The sequence below is a fragment of the Cavia porcellus genome, unplaced genomic scaffold, assembly GCF_034190915.1.
Source record: "Cavia porcellus strain 051 isolate PalLab524CR breed Dunkin Hartley unplaced genomic scaffold, mCavPor4.1 scaffold_31, whole genome shotgun sequence".
NCBI classification, from domain to species: Eukaryota; Metazoa; Chordata; class Mammalia; order Rodentia; family Caviidae; genus Cavia; species Cavia porcellus.
Genome location: NW_026947514.1, coordinates 32,943,611 through 32,958,917, shown reverse-complemented (window position 1 = coordinate 32,958,917; position 15,307 = coordinate 32,943,611). Strand labels below are relative to the sequence as shown.

At 48.8% G+C, this 15,307-nt stretch overlaps 1 long non-coding RNA gene across 1 annotated transcript; it reads right to left on the bottom strand.

The window, feature by feature from the left end:
- Positions 1–11,023: 11,023 nt before the first annotated feature.
- LOC134474149 (uncharacterized) lies at positions 11,024–15,077 on the bottom strand. The gene is made up of 2 exons (XR_010044794.1): positions 14,856–15,077; positions 11,024–11,360 (listed from the first exon to the last, which is right to left on the bottom strand). It is a non-coding gene; the product is annotated as an uncharacterized LOC134474149 (long non-coding RNA).
- Positions 15,078–15,307: the final 230 nt, after the last annotated feature.

Sequence of the window (15,307 nt, the reverse complement as noted above, 5' to 3'; positions counted from 1 at the left end):
CTGGAAACATACCTCAGTGGTACAGTGCTTGTCCAACAAGTGTAAGGTCTTGGGTTCGATTCTGGGTACCAAAAAAGAAAAAAAGGAAAACAAACAAGCAAAAGAAAGGACCACAAAAAAATAATCCAGAAAGAAAGAATGAAAGGGAAACCATACAGTATGGGTAGTCTAGTAATACATAACCAGTAGCATGGTCATTTATTCCCATTATCAAGAGTTACACACTCTGTGTAGTTGTGCTATATCTTATATGACCAGTTGCATAGTAGGTTTGTTTATACCAGCATCACCACAATTGTGAGTAATGCACACTACACTTTACAATGCCTATAATGTCATTAGGTGACAGGAAGTTTTTACCTCCAGCATGCTTTTATGGGACCATTGTCCAGTATGTGAGCTATCATTAACCCAAACCTTGGCATACAGCAGTGTCTGAATTAATTGAAACCTCTGTCTGCCTGTCATGCAAAATCCTGGGAATTCGCCTGTGAACAATACAGTCACAATCTCTTTCTGCATGTGAAGCTTGGGCAACCTTTTCCATTCCTTCTACATTCCTTCTTTCTGGAGTTTCCAGATGCCAGCTCCTTAGATGGATGAGCCAAGGATGGGCACGGGAAGAGAGAGTAATAAATACATTTTTTAAGAGCCACACATGCTGCAAGAAAAAAAAAAAAAAAAACCCTATGCGGATGCTAGTATTTCCAAAATACTCCAAAGGTAGAGGGTAGTTCCTTAGCAACCTGATCGTAATGAAAATTCCACAAGGGCATCTGGAAATCACTATCTCAGACATTCTGGCTGATTGGAAGAGAGAAGGCCCAAGGCCATCTTATAATGCACAAACTATGCTAACATTAATGCTGGTGCCTATTGTCTAGCGCATAGGGAGTCTCACACTCATCTGGCTTTGAGTGCATGACGTACCTGAGGGCTATGGTCTTCCTGAGGCCTCAGCCCCCTTTTGGGCCCAAGGCTTTCATATAACCAGAAGCTGAGATCAGAACTGTCAACACCGACCTGGAGTGACAGAGGGAGATGAGCACCAGTGATACCTCTGGCCCCTGGATGGTAGGTGAGGAGGTGCAGCGGGCACCCACTCCCACATAGACCGTGCCTTTGTGGTAGCAGTGATATCTGAGGACTAAGCATCGACTACTGTTTAGATTCTCCGCTGAGTCAGGCCGAGCAAGCCTGTAGCTGAAGGCACTGCAGAAACAGGTCTCAGCCCATTCCCTTGGAGACTTTTGATGTTTCAAAGCTGACAAGGTTGGCATATGCCAGGGCACAGAGAACATGCCTGCCAAACTCACCTTTCAAGCAGCTGACTACTATATCATGAGGTCTCTGGTCATACAGGAGTCTAGGGACATGATGCAGTGACACGCTAGACTTGCCCTTCCCTGGGGGTACTCACCTGTCAGCAAGTGGCCTTCTGGGGTAGATCTGAGAGGGAGAAGCTCTTCTGTCCAACAGCCCACATCTGAAATGAGGGAGGAGACAGTAGATTCCTTCGCCTGCTGGGTCCCCTGAACCCCAAGTTTTGCTTAGGAATCCCAGCCCCATCGTGCTGATGAGAAGCAAGAGGAGTCTCTCCTCTGAAGCCCACTCGCCGGCGCCGGCCTGTTACAAGGCACCACAAGATCTGTTCTGGGAATGGGGCAGCAAGGGTCTCAAAGTGTGGGAAGTGTTAAGGGCCTGGCAAAGCACTTACTGACCAAGGAAAATCAACTCAGGTGCCGCAGGAAAGGTCTGGTACCAAGAATGTCTGGGGTTTTGAGACACTGGAAAAGATTGCCTAATAACGTAATGGGCTCCCTTCCCTGGAAATAATCTGGAAATAGGATAAGTACTCTCCAGGCCTGGATGGGCCAGCAGTGCCCAAGGAAGAGATGGTCACAGCAACTCATTAGGAGGGCTGACCAGCAACTGCACATCTATGCCATGGCACATTTTCACACAAAGGAAAACATAAATGCCAAAATTTATCTAACATAAAACTTACATTTTTAAAATCATGTTGAGAGTATGTTTCAGGGGCATTAAATATATTCACAATGGGGCTAGGGATATAGTTCAGTGGCACAGCACCTGCCTGGCAAGCGTGAGGTCCTGAGTTCAATTGCTGGTACTCAAAGAGCAAAGAAAAACAAAATATTTAAATACGTCTTACAATCATCACCACTTTCATCCCCAAAACTTTTAATCTTCTCAAAAATGAAATTTGTAGTCATCAAATAAAGTTTGCAAATTCCCTTCCTCCAAGCCTCTGACAACCACCATCTTACTTTTTGTTTTTGTAATTTTGACTACTGTATCACTTGTATGTGGCATCATGCAATCTTTGTCCCTTTACAATCAGTTTATTTCAATAGATGATAGACGATATATAAGAGATAGATAGTTAGATGATAGAATAAATAGGGGAGAGAGAGGACAGACAGATATCACATTTTATTCATCCATTTTTCTCTTGGTGGACTCTTCAGTTGTTTCCACCTTGTCACTGTCATGCAGTCCTGAATCTGGGTGTACAAATATCTCTTCCTTCTTCTAGTTCTTTTGGATATATACCCGGAAGTTGAATTGCACACACACACACAAAGGAAAAAGCATTATGCCACAGAAGAAAATCTGTCAATGTCTTCACATCAAGACCCAATATAGAAAACAGATCCCTAAAATTGAAGTAACCTCTCAGGAAACATGGGAGAAGGAGCTAGCTGTTCAGGGTGCAATCAGTAAAGTCTTCACAGAAGGGTTGATATTTGAGCTGGATTCTGACAGATGTCTAGGAGTTTCCCTGGTAGGAAAAAAAAAAAAAACTGAAAGAAGAAAATGCTTTTAAAAAATTGTAGACAAGTATGAAATGCACATCTTTTCCCTCAGCAACCTACTGATAGGAGTTCTTATACACATGTACCCTCCAGAGTATGTCCGAAGATCATGCAGGCAATGATAAACTGGAAGCTGCCAATGGCCATCCCTGGCTCACTGGTTAATAAACTGTGGTGTAGCCCTACCATGCATTCAAATGCAGCCACTGAAAGGAACAGGAGAAAGCTGGGTGCTGCTGGGGAGGGGGAGGAAGTGGGCACTCAGGACAGCAGAAAGGGAGGGAAAATTGCAGGAGAGAGAGAGGGAGTGACAGAGAAAAAGGAAAGAAAGGGGAAGGGAAAGAGGAGGAGAGAATGGAAAAGATCTCTGTGAGCTGATATGGCAAGAATTCCAGGCTTAGTTTTAATTGAAACAAAGAAGATGCCCGCATTTTTCCCCTGGAAGGGTACTCAGGAAACTGTAAACAGTCCCTGTCTTTGAGAAGAGTCACTGTGGCGTGAGGGGAGAGATAGCACAGTTTCACAATATACCTTCACGGCTTTTTTTGTAGAGCCATGTGCATGTGTTTCTTTAAAAGAAATGCTAACGGGGGCTTTCAGGGTGATGGGATTATGGGGCATTTTTATGCTCTTTATTCTTTCCTTATTTAAAATATTTTAAAGAGAAAAGCAGCTATTTTTCTGGAATTGTTTAGCTTAAGGCAGAGGGCTGGAAAAGAAGTTTAAAGGGCTAGCTTTGAGGTGTTGATCTTGAAGGACTCTATTCAAGGCAGAATAGTGTTAGAATCTTCTGGGAAGAGAAATGAGGGACCGTGATGAGAGAACTAGGCTGAAATTCTCTTAGGACAAGGCGAGCCCAGAGCTAGGGAATCCCAGAATGCCTGAGAGCTGTGTGAGGCAGGACTCCCCCACCCCCGCTTCTGGGAACCCACATTTTTCTGCGGAAACCCAGCCACACAGGGTTAACCCTTGTGTTCTGCTTCACTGAGCATGGGGGTGCGGAGCGAAGGCTGAGGGGGTCCAGCCCAGCCCCAGCTCCAGCTCCAGGCAGCATTAATAAAATGCAGGTGTCTGTACAGTTGCTGTAGAGAGGGCTGAAGGAGCTGTGGCAGCAGGGAAACACACAGCCTAGAGAACAGGGCGGTAGAGGAGAATGTCCCTGGGAGCCATGAGAAAGCAGTTTGCAGAGAGGGCTGGCTGGGGGTGCAGAGGAATGCAAAGGCTCTGGCATAAGCCTCCGCGTAACTCCCCCTGGGAGAATGTGTGTGTGTGTGTGTGTGTACACGCACACACAGGCTGCTACACACATGCACATGTATACACGCATGCGTGCTGCCACCACAGATATTTCCCCCAGCAGCCCCTCAGGCTGCTCAGCCCCTGGCCCTCACTGGTCCCTCTCAGCCTTTGGGTGCCGCCTAGATCTCCCCCACCACCAGTTTCTTAATCCCAGCAGCGACCTTAAATCAGCATTTTGGGAGCCTGACTCCCTTCCTCCTCCCTTCCTCCTCCCTTCCCAAGTTCCATTTCCCTGGGGTTAGGGCAGGACTTACCCCCCCACCCACCCAGGGGCGGAGGATGGCACCTCAACCTGGTGCCCAGCTCCTGAAGATTTAGCTCTGGCCAGGAGCCACTGAGACTCAAAGTCCGAAAGTGTGTGTGACAAAGCAGACAGGGGAGCTCCTTGGGCCATCGCAGGGCAGGAAAGGGCTGAGGAGACAGAAAGGTGAGGGCAGCTGCTGAGGGCCATGTGCCCACCTCCTCCCTGTGCCCCCCTCCTTCCTGTGCCCCCCTTCCCAGAGGTGGGGAGGGCCAGGCAGGCCCAGCCTTCTAGCGCGCTGTTCTCTCCTTGCCAGGCAGAAAACAGCATAAAGCCAGTTACTTCCCTGTTTGTTTAGTTTGACTCCTTGTTTGAGGCCCACACAGGAGGACAACTGAGAACATGTCCTGCTACAAGGAAAGGCTCTGGGTAATAGAGCATACCCTCGGCCTTGCTGGGCTCCAGGGGGGCTGGTGTTTGAAGAAGGTCACAGAGGAGGTGAAGTTCCTCCAAATGGATATGGATTCCTGAATCCTGGATGGGGGAAAAGTGTTGGGGACTCAGGGAAGACCCCTGTCACTGGTCCTTGGCTGCCCCTGAGTGTTGGTGCACGTAAAGTCCCAGTCCACAGAGCCTTGTGCAGGGCAAAAGGCCAGCCCAACTACATAGCAAAGGTGCTCCCCAGAGTTCAGGGCCCAGCGGGCAGAGGGGAGCAGGTGCTGGCAAGACTCTTCAGCTCTCAATCGCCCACCTCCCTCCTCATCACCTAGCAAAAGCAGATCAAGTGGGGTGGACAGATGGCCAACAAACTGTCTCCCACTCAGCCCTGCCCACGGCTCACAGACCTCTAGTGGTGGCTGATTGGAGAAGGCAGGTGTGGACACCAGCTCAAAGAGGTGCATTTAAAAGCTCTAAAGTACATACAAGCCAACTGGCCAGACTTTCTGGTAAGCCATGCAAGCCATGCAAGGCCCAGGAAAAGAAAAGTCAGATAGCACCTCCCATGAGCCTCCTGAAGAATCATCAGCCCTCCCCTGACCTTTTAAGCAATAGGCTGGTTGGTAGGACAGGCTGAGTTGATAGCAACTGAGGCACAAAAAGCAACTGAATGCTTGCCCTGTTTACAGCCCTAAGGCCAGAGGTCTGGGCATCTATAGGGAGGATAACAGTATGCAATACAGCAAATACAGGGGTTTTTCTTCTGTCTTGTTTTTGAAATCCAATATTGTTCTCACTGTTCTATTTTGTTCCAATTAATTTTGTTTTATTCAGTATTGTGTTTTGATTAGTATTATTGTTTCGTTTTGGGTTGATTTTGCTATATCTGATGAAATGGACAACTATTGTGAAGATAACAGGATAGACTATGGTAGCTATTGTTGTTTTCCTAGTATCCTGCTTTTGAAGTTCTATACCAGTTTCACTGCTTTGTTTTGATTGGATTTATTCTGTTCTATTCTGTGGGGTTTTATTATCTTTAACATAAAATAAAATACAACTCTAAAGAAGCCAGGTATGGGGATACACGCAAGTAATCCCAGCACTCTGGGAGATTGAGGCAGGAAAATCACAAGTATGAGCCTAGCCGGGGCAATTTAGCTACTTAATGAGACCTTGTATCAAAATAAAAAGGGCTGGGGATGTAACTGTGTGAAGGCCCTGGATTCAGTCCCCAATCCCACAAAAATAACTTAAATAAAAACTTTAAAGCATCTTCTTATAAAGTTTCTGCGGCTTCTTTTCCCAGACTTTGAATTGAAGCATCCTGTCTGTAACGTCCAGACTTGGATTTGTTGCTTGTCAGGATAACAGTGGGAACCACCCAGAGGATGCCTCATCCCCAAACCTAGACTAAGTGGCCTTGGGGACCCTGTGTCCCTACACTCAGCCTCTCCCCTTTTCTGGAAGTGACATAGAGAAAAGCCGGGCAGCCTCAGGGCCCACCCTGGTCTGAAAATCGCACGGAGCTTTATGGCTCCGCCCCACCCTGTGATGGAGGTCGGGAGCCCCAGATGTTTCCAATGAAGGCCCGACCAGCCCGGCCGAGGTAACAGGCGTGCCATGCAGCCCCAGCTCCCATGCAGGGGCCGCAGCCCCCAGCCCTCTGAAAGGGACCCCCGCTCACTTGCTTCCCCAGCTCCTTTCAGGAAATTGCCAAGTTGGCCCTTGGCTTTCTCCTACCTCCGCCCATTCCCATAGCAACCGCCTCCGCATCCTCACGAGCCTCTTGGCGCCGCCCCCTCTCCCCACCGCCCCCCACGTCTCATCTGTCTGGGTGGGAAGTGGGATTAGAGTTCATCAGGCCGAGGACGCTTTTCCCAGGGCCGCTATGCCTTCCTGAATCCTTTGCGGCTGCCGGCTCCTGCCCCGGGCTTTTCAAGTCCCTAGACTTAATGACCGGCCCTGGGTTTCCTCTTCTCTTTCCCGGCCTCCAATAAAGCCAGAGAATTAACCCAGGTTTTAAGTGCCCGGGTTCCAAGCTGCATATCAAAGGGGGCTTCCCCCAAGCTGCGTCTGCATTTCAAAGGGGCTGATTTATCGCTTTCACTTAAGCCAGCACATTTTGGGGTAAGAGTTTTATCCAGAGGTCAAACTCTGGAAAAACAAATGGATCCCCATTCACCCCCTCCTGGGGTGCGGTGGCCGTTAGTATATAAACTGCCCATGGGGAAGGTGGGAACAGGCAGCACTTCAGCAGCCGCCCCCTGTCACAGCAGCTCGGGCTCCAGCTCCGGGTTCTTGCTGTGAGGAGGAAGGAAAGGCTGGGGGCTGGTCCCGAGGAGGCTTCCCACCTTTCCTCCAGCCTCTGTGCCTAGATTCCCTTCCTGCTTCCCTGGCCTCTCCTGGAGCCCTAACCATGCCCCGAGCCAGCTGGGACCAGTGTTAGCACTTCCAGCTGCCCAGCTGTCCCGTCCAGCCCAACTCTGGGCTCCCTGCCTCCTGGTCCACTTCTTTCTTGCAGCCATCTCGCATTCAGCTGCCCTGGGCCTGGCTAGAGTAACCCACACCCTGCCACTCTCTCCCCTCCTCACAGAGAACCCTCGCCCCCCACCTCTCCAACTACCTCAGCACGGGTATCCCTCTCCACAACCACCTCCCCACACCATCCTGGCCAACCTCAACTCAACTGTCACTATTTTACCTCTCATTCCTCAGAGGTGCAGTGATAACTTTTCATCTCACTGCAGAATGGGCAGGTCTTCCCCTGGTTTAACGCTGGGGCAGCATTCCGGGGCTTCTGGGGCATTAAGTCCCTGCCTACACACAAGTCCTGCTTTGGGCTGACTGGGGAACCATAAGCAAGCTGTCGAAGAGCAATGCTTGGAGGAGGTGGGCAGATGCCCAGCATCTTTGGCCCATCACTGCGGTGCCCCGAAAATATTGACCTCTGGAGAGGGCAGCCCGAATAAGGTTGTGAGAGGCATGACAAGGCAGTTTCCCCTTAAGGGACACATCTGTTTCCTTCTCTCACCTTCCCACCAGGGCATTCATTCATTTACTCATTCTTACATTCAGGCACTCAGGACATGGACTGAACCCTGACCATGTATCAGGGCCTTAGATACAGGCCCTGCAGTTCATTACAGTTCCCCTCCCCCTCCACAAAGAGCCTGGCAATATGCATAATCATGGCTCAGCTCTCTCCATGAGGACCCAGGCAAGACTCCAAAGGAGCGTCTCAGCTTGAAGATGTGTGGAGCTCAGCAGAGAGAGGATACAGCAGATGCAAAAGCTCAGAGGCAGTCATGTTAGGCAGATCAGTATGTCCAATAGCGAGGACTGTGGACATAGGTGTTGAGAGAGGAGCCTCAAAGGGCAGAGGGGCAAGATGGTGAATGTCAGGGCAAGGAATCCATCACCCCTGCCACCCAAATTTAACCCTAACAAGATTTTTTTTTTCTTTTTTTGTACCTGGGATCGAACTTACAACCTCATGCTCGTCAGGCAGGCACTTACACCACTGAGCTAAATCCCCAGCCCAACCCTCACAAGATTAAAGCTATATTCTTGAGACACATCAGTGTGGAAGTTGGCACCACACCACCACACCTGCCCTCCACCCCAAGATAGGCCTGGGTCTGTCACCAAAAGAGGTTGGTAATAATGACATCATCAAGCCATGCAGTGGCCAAAAGGGTCCGAGGATTACAGTGAAACTGGTCATTCAGAACAGACAGCTTCAGGGAGGTGGCACTGGCCTGTGTGGTGATCTCCAAAGCCCTCAAGAAGCTGCTCTGGAACAGAGACAAGCAGAAAGACATTAAGCAAAAGCAAAACATCCCTTTGGGTGAGACTGTCAACATTGCCTAACCGCTATCTTTAGCCAGGGAGCTCTCTGGAACCATTAGGGGCCCCAGGTTCTGTCCCTCCTGTGGGTTTTGATGCTGATGGCATCACCCTTACAACTTCATAGATGGCACTGACCGTGGTGTGGTGGGATGTCCAGCTACTTACAAACTACAAATGAAGGATCATTTGACAACTAAAAGAAAACAAAAGCAGCAAAGAACTGGCCTGAAGAAGGTTGGCAAAGGTGACGCAGGAAGCCCCCCAGGCAGGAGGAAGAGCGCAGGAAGCCCTCCAGAGCTGTGCTCCACCGCAGCGCCTCCTATTATCAGCACCCCTAGGCTCTTTGCTACACATGCTCACACCCTGCCTCTGTTTACCCCCCTCCCCCAGCAGGACTAGCTTTTCTCCAGAAGTCCTTCCTGCAGCAATCACTGTCACTACAACCCTGGGGCCAGCCAGAGAGCAGCAGCTTCTCACTCCCTGGAGAGAGATGAGGGACCCAGGGAGAGGCTGGGGACTGCCAGTGTACACCGTGGGAGCTACCATGGTGTACACCGTGGACTGACGGTGACTGACAGTGTACACCGTGACACCTCCCACTCGGGCCTACAGTTTGTTAGAGCTCCCTCCTGGGTCTCAGCCTCCCCATTTGTCTTTGTGAGCATCTTCTGGCTCCTGCTATCTGCAGTCACCTTCAAGGAGTCCTCCACACCCTGTTTCAAGCCCCCAAGCTGAGGATGCTCTGAGATCTTGGAGAGAGAGGGAAAGAGAAGTGACCATGTGCCCTTAAAGAGTTTACTGGGGAGTCATGCTGGCTGCTTTTCTGGGGGAGTCCTGAGAGGCCTGAGGCCACAGAAAGAGCCTGCTGACCGCCTGACTGGCAGGACGGTCAACTTGGTCAAATCCTCCCTGTACCGCCCCCACCATTCCCAGGGGTGAACCCATGACCCTCCCAGTGAGCTACATCCCAAGCTCTTTTTTTTTTTTTTTTTTTTAACATGAATCAGGGTCTCACAAAGTTGCTAATTTGCCCCGGGATGATCTTGAATTTATGATCTTTCTGGCTCAGCCTCCCAGAATACTGAGATCACCTGCACCACAATACCCGTCTTCTGGGGCCCTTTCAAGGCAGCAGTACTGAGGATAGGGAGCATGGGCCTTTCCAAAGGCTCTCTACAGCCAGAGACTCATTTCCTGATTTTACTTCTCCTCTATTCAACTCTGGAGAAGGAGGGTTGGGAGAAATGTAACCTTGCTCAAGGGTCCTATTTTACATCTTTTCTCTCTGTGCTTTCTGGGCCTTAACACCACACATTTCTACTTCTTTCAGTGGACACAACAGCCACACCCTCTCCCCTGGACCGACCTGCTCTTTCTCCTGTGTCCTACCAGCCCTCCATGAAGTCACAGCTCCCGTGACACCATCTCCTGGACTGAGATTTTCCCTCACCAGCCTCAGGTCCCATCATCAAGACTCAGGTCCCATGTTCTGGTGACCAGAGACCACAGAGGCAGGTGTTTGGGGGCATCTGGCCTCCTCTGACCAAAGGAAATACCATGGGTCTGATTCACGGCTTTGAGAATGAGTCAGCCCCCAGCCCGTCAACTGTTGCTGTTACCTAACATCACGCCCGGATTACTCATGAATTACTGTCTTCGACTTACTAGACAGCAGAGCCCAACCAGGAAGCCGGGAGCCTGAGGGTGACTTATTGGTCTGTTGTGGGGCAACGTCAAGAGCATGCCTACCTCTAGCCAAAGAATGCAGCACAAGAGTGCCAAGTCAGGAAGTTCACGCCTCAGAGCACCTTCCTGAAGCTTCTTGCCACCCCCAGCAGACTGCTATATGCCTCGCTCCTTGGGAAATACCCTCACCCTCACCCGTGAAGACAGCGGATGGGAAGAGTCCTGGGTGAAAGGTGCGGGCCGGGAACAGCATGAGCTGTGTCCCTACCCAGTCGCTGTAGCCTGTATCCTATGTCCCCTGGCAGCCCAAACTGGGGGCCCATCCAAGCTGAGTTAGATAGAAACTCTCCTTCACACAGGGGAGAAGAGGACAATACTGTAGACATAAACATGGCTTTGGAGTCCGAGAGCTTTGAACTTTTGTTCGACCCTGCCATCTACCAGGTTAGCAAGTGACCTGACCTTTCAGAGCCTGTCTTCTCGTTCATAAAATGAGAATAATAAAATGCCAACTGGAGGGCTGTTGTGAATGTTGAATGTCATGGTGCCATAAATGCTTGGCACATAGTAAGTGCTCCTTCAATGATCCTGCCATGGTTATTGTCACTGTCATTATTATCACTATATTATTACTATAATTATTACTACCATTCTCCCAGGGCCAGTCTTCTTTAACATAAAGACCTTTGTCTTATTTATTTTTGTGTCTACAGTAATGCACAGTAAATGGGAGCCAAACAATTTCAAAAGGTGAGGGGCATCCCAGAGACAGGGAACGGCATGTCCAAAGGCCCTGTGGTGAGAAGATATATGAACATTTTGAAAAAAAATTCTGTACATGAAATACAGTTTTTAGAGGGTCCAATCAGATGCCCCAGGTAATTCTCCTACTCCATGGTCTTGCCATGCAGATGACTTTAGTCTTGCTGAAGCTGAGTCCATGATGCCTACTCAGAAGGAGTACTGTCCACCTTTCACTGATGAACTCCTGAGCCCAAAAGACACTGGGAAATAGAAATATGCCGAGAGAATTTAGGGATTAGTTGCAACAAAAAACAATCCCCCAAACCTGTCAGGGCAATTTGTTCTTGGAATTGGACAATTAGGAGATAGAGGAGGAAGTTACCGGGAAGGAAGCCCATGTGAGGGCTATGGCTTCCACGGTGGAGGCAGGATTTTGAGATCTAAGCCAAAAGCCAACATGGGGGGTAAGTAACAAGGGTGCCTTGCATGGAGCTCCTGAGCCCGTCCTTAACATGCCATGGTGCCCAGCAAGAGCCCAGTGCCAGAAACCAAACTGCAGGCTGCTCCTACCCAACCCTGCTCCAGCCTCTGTGAAGACAGCTCCCTTCCCGCTCGACTGCTCTCATTCTGCGGGGCCTCCCTCAGCTTAAGTAGTGTCCTCTCAAGGCACTAGCAGCTCACAAAGACAAGGGCCTCAGTGCCCCAAAGAAGGAGCTCATTCATGTTCTCTTTGTGGCCAGGGAGCCACAGGGAGTGAGGTTTCTGCATGAGCTTGCTGAGGCCGCAGGGATGGGAAACAGGGTCTGGACAGGGAAGGTGTCGTCTAGCAATCGGTCCCAAGGTGGGTCTCCTGGTACTACTCATGCCCTGCAAGCTATTTGCATTGTGGGACTTTTTTAAGATCAAGTTTGTTGAAATAGAATTTACACACAGTTAAATAAAAATCGAAACTGTATTTCTATGAGTTTTAGCAAATGCACGCATTCAGGTAACCATTACCACAACAAACAGAACCAGAGATACCTCACCCCCAGATTCTCCAGTGCTTCCTTAAGAGTCAGACTCTTATCCCAGTTCCTCAAAACCCCTCACTGAGTTGTCTTTAGTTTTGATTTTTCCAAAATGTCATATCAATGGAGTCATGTATAACCTACCCACAAAAGCCTGCCTTCTTTTGCTTAGCCTAATGTGTGTGAGATTGATCCATGTTACTGTATGTATCAGAAGTTTGTTTTCATTGATAAGCAGTGTTGCACTATATGGATACATAACACTATTTAGTAACCAAAGGCTCTTTAGGTTATTCTAGTTTTTTACTATTATGACTAAAGCCATTATAAACATTTGTAAACAGGTTTTTGTGTAGACCTAACTTTTCATTTCCCTCAGTAAATATCTAAGAATGGCATTGCTGAATCATGTAAGGGTATCTTTAATTTTATACTAAGCTGCCAAAACATTTCCCGAAGTGGATGTATCATTTTGCATTTTCAAGCTATCTATGAGAGTTCCAGTTGCTCCAAATCTTCTTTGGTACTTTTTTTGTCTTTTTTTTTTTTTTTTAGATGAGGGCTCCTATGCAGTCCAGGCTGGCCTTGCGCTCACTTTGTAGCCCAGGCTGGTCTCCAACTCGCCATGATCCTCCCACCTCAGCTTCTCGAGTGCTGGGATTACAGGCATGAGCCACCACGCCCGGCTCCATTTCCTTGGTACTTGAGATAGTCAAAGTTTTGTTTTAACCACTCCAAATGTATGTCACAGTTTCAATGCTTTTTAACTTAGAGGTTAAACATCCTCTCCTCTGTTTATTTGCTATTCATATATCTTCCTTGGAGATGTTCAAATAGCTTGCCCATTTTACAAATGGGGTTGTGTTCTGCTTACTCAGTTTCAAGAATTTTTTATATACAACTCCTCTATCAGATACAGTATTGTGAATATCCTTTCCCAGTCTGTGGCTTGCCTTTTTTTATCTTATCAGAGTATTGTGAAAAACAGATGTTTGGAATCTTGATGAAATCAAATTTATCAAGTTTTTCTTTTATAGACCTTGCTTTTGGTGTTATATCAAAGAAATTTTTGTCTAACACAAGTCACAGAGGTTTTCTCCTATATTTCCTTCTTTTTTACTATTAGGACTTTCTTTAGCACTTTCTTTTGTGAGTTTCTCTTTTCTACTTTAAAGTTTACATTAGGTCTGATCATTTTTGAACTATAGGTTCGTGCTAGTTAATGGCTTTGTTTTTTCCTCCATTTTTTCCGATTAGGTGTCCACATTTTCTGGCACTGTTTTTTGTTTTTTTTTAAATCTTTCCTCTACTGATCTTTCCTTTACTCTCTCCTCCTTTTGCTCCTTGCAAAAAATCAACTGACTTTCACGTATTTCTGCTTTCTTCCATTTGTTCCACTTTTACAAACATTTATCCTTCCATCATTCCCACCTTCCTGATCACTCTAGCTGCCTAGCAATTCTGGAAGTCAGGCAGTATAGATCTACCTCTTTGCATTGTTTTTAAGGCCCTCTCTTCTCTGTAGAGCCCTCCTCTTTCCTGTGGTCTCTCATGCCGTGGAGCAAATTCTGGACAGAAGTCATAGGCCCTGCGATAGCCTTGTGATGCAAACCCTGAAGCTCCTCTCCTGTCACTCCTGCCCCCTGCAATAGCTACTTTCTTGTAGTTCTCAACCATGCCTAGCCATAGGCCCAGACTTTGCCCACACTGTCATCTCTGGCCTCCTCAAAAGTCTTCTCACCTAAGTAGCACAGTACAGTGGCCAGAATGTGGACTCTGGACCAACCTACACAGGCTTGAGTGAAGAATAAGGAACCCACTACCAACACTACCACTGGGACAGCTCATCTCCCTTCTCTGGGCCCCAGATTGTTGACCATAAAGTGGAAATAATCGAAGTACCTCTTCTTTGGGTTGCATTGGGGATTAAATATTTCAAAATATGTATAAATGCATGCATGTACTTACTGAAACACATACTTTATATAAATAAATAGCTGACAAAATGCGTTACTATCATTAGTTTGTTTCTGAGACACCTTTGCTGTCCACTTTTTCTGAGAAAACCTCTGAGTACAACTCCTTCCCCCCAACTTGCCAACCCCTCTCCAGCAAGGGTCAAGCCCATCTGAGCAGCTAAAGGCAACCACTGAGGCCACAGCCCCCACTGTAAAGTTGCTGAGCTCACAGACAGAAGCATGTCAGCAACACTTCAAGGTTGGAACAGCCAGCCACCAGACTTTGGCTCTGCAGAGAGCAAGCCCACTTACCAGAGCAGGGTGCCTCTGCCCTGGGAAGCAAAGCTGTCCACCCTGAGGCTACACTTTCCCGAAAAGGGGACCAATGAAAACCAAGAGCACCATGGGTTTTATACGAGGACAAAGGGCAGCTCCTCGAGCCAAGAGGAGTCTAAACACGATCATCATAGCGATGCGGAGGCAGGACAGGGTGGGGCGTGGAGGCTCAAAGGAGCTCAAGTCTCAGCTCCTTTTGCTTCCCTGAGCTTCAGGTTCCTGTCTCTCCTGAGGGGGCTGGTCCACCCACTTAGGGGCACCTGTACAAGGATTAAGTAGGAGGCTGGAGAGAGCTCAGGGTTTCCAGCCCCTGCCCACATCCAGTAGAGATTGGTAGGTATGTTCTACCCAGGTGGGGACAGACCACTCTTGGGGGTCCTAGACAATGCAAAAGGCTCTCTGGGGAACCAAGAACCAGAAAAGCACTTCTGGCCTTAGAGAGCTTACCCACCTCCTGCAGCCCCTCCTACCACGCATCCTCAAGGTGGGTCACTCAGAGCCCTGCAGGAACCAACATTCTCCTCTTGCCTCAAGTCCCCCTCCTTCTAGCCCCAGGCAGAACAGGGGAAGAGGGACAGTGGGGCCAGCCAGGCACTGCCGGACCAGGCACCTCGCTGTGCTGGGCTGGGAGGGGAGGGTAGCCGGCGCCTTCGCCGGAGCCTCGGGCAGTTGGCAAAGCATTCTTGGGAGTCCATTCAGCTGCTCAGCTATTTCCTGCCTGTTCCAGCACCGCACGCTCCACCTGCTCCTACTTAACCATTTCCTGTTTACCGCCTGCCTCCTGCAGCCTCCAAGCTCCATGGCGGCAGCCAGCAATGCAGACAGAGCTTGTGATGGACAGACACACAGACATTCTGCACGCTCTGGCAAGGCCTGGCCTTTCCCTTCAGGCAGCTCTATCAA